Raw genomic sequence first — 575 nt, 5'->3', positions numbered from 1 at the left:
AAGAAAGAGAAATCTACAAAGTTAGAAAAACTGAAATGAAAACTCATAATTAAAATTACTTTAAAGTAATTCATATAAAGTAACAATGTCCAAAAGGTTCAGGAGGAAAGGAAACAGCACATAATGAGAAAAAAAGTACCCATTTTGCTCTAGGAAGCAATAAAAATATTTAAGGAATTTTCTATTGTAAAAAAATCAATGTCCCACATTATTAAAGTAAACATTAAAGCATTTGAAACTATACTAGTAGTATACAGAAATAGGTACTTTAAACTTTTAAATGAGAGTACCAAAGCTCAAAAGAAAATGTCAAGGGGAAGGTTAACTAGAACTTTTTTAAAAGTTTAACAGAGACATTTCCTTTTTATCCAAAAATGAAAACAAAATTAAACAAATGTAATATCCTCTGATAATTAAAATAATTAAAAGGGAAATAAAAAATATTAAGGCTCATAAATTAAGTACAGGCTAAAAATGATCCTCATAAGGTTTGAAACCCTTCATTTTTTTAAAAAAAGAGGAAATACTAAACTTGCTGGAACAAGAAAAATTATATTTCAACAGTCGTTGTTTTG

This window comes from Eptesicus fuscus, chromosome 24 (genome assembly GCF_027574615.1).
Source record: "Eptesicus fuscus isolate TK198812 chromosome 24, DD_ASM_mEF_20220401, whole genome shotgun sequence".
NCBI classification, from domain to species: Eukaryota; Metazoa; Chordata; class Mammalia; order Chiroptera; family Vespertilionidae; genus Eptesicus; species Eptesicus fuscus.
Note: the sequence above shows the minus strand (reverse complement) of the source record.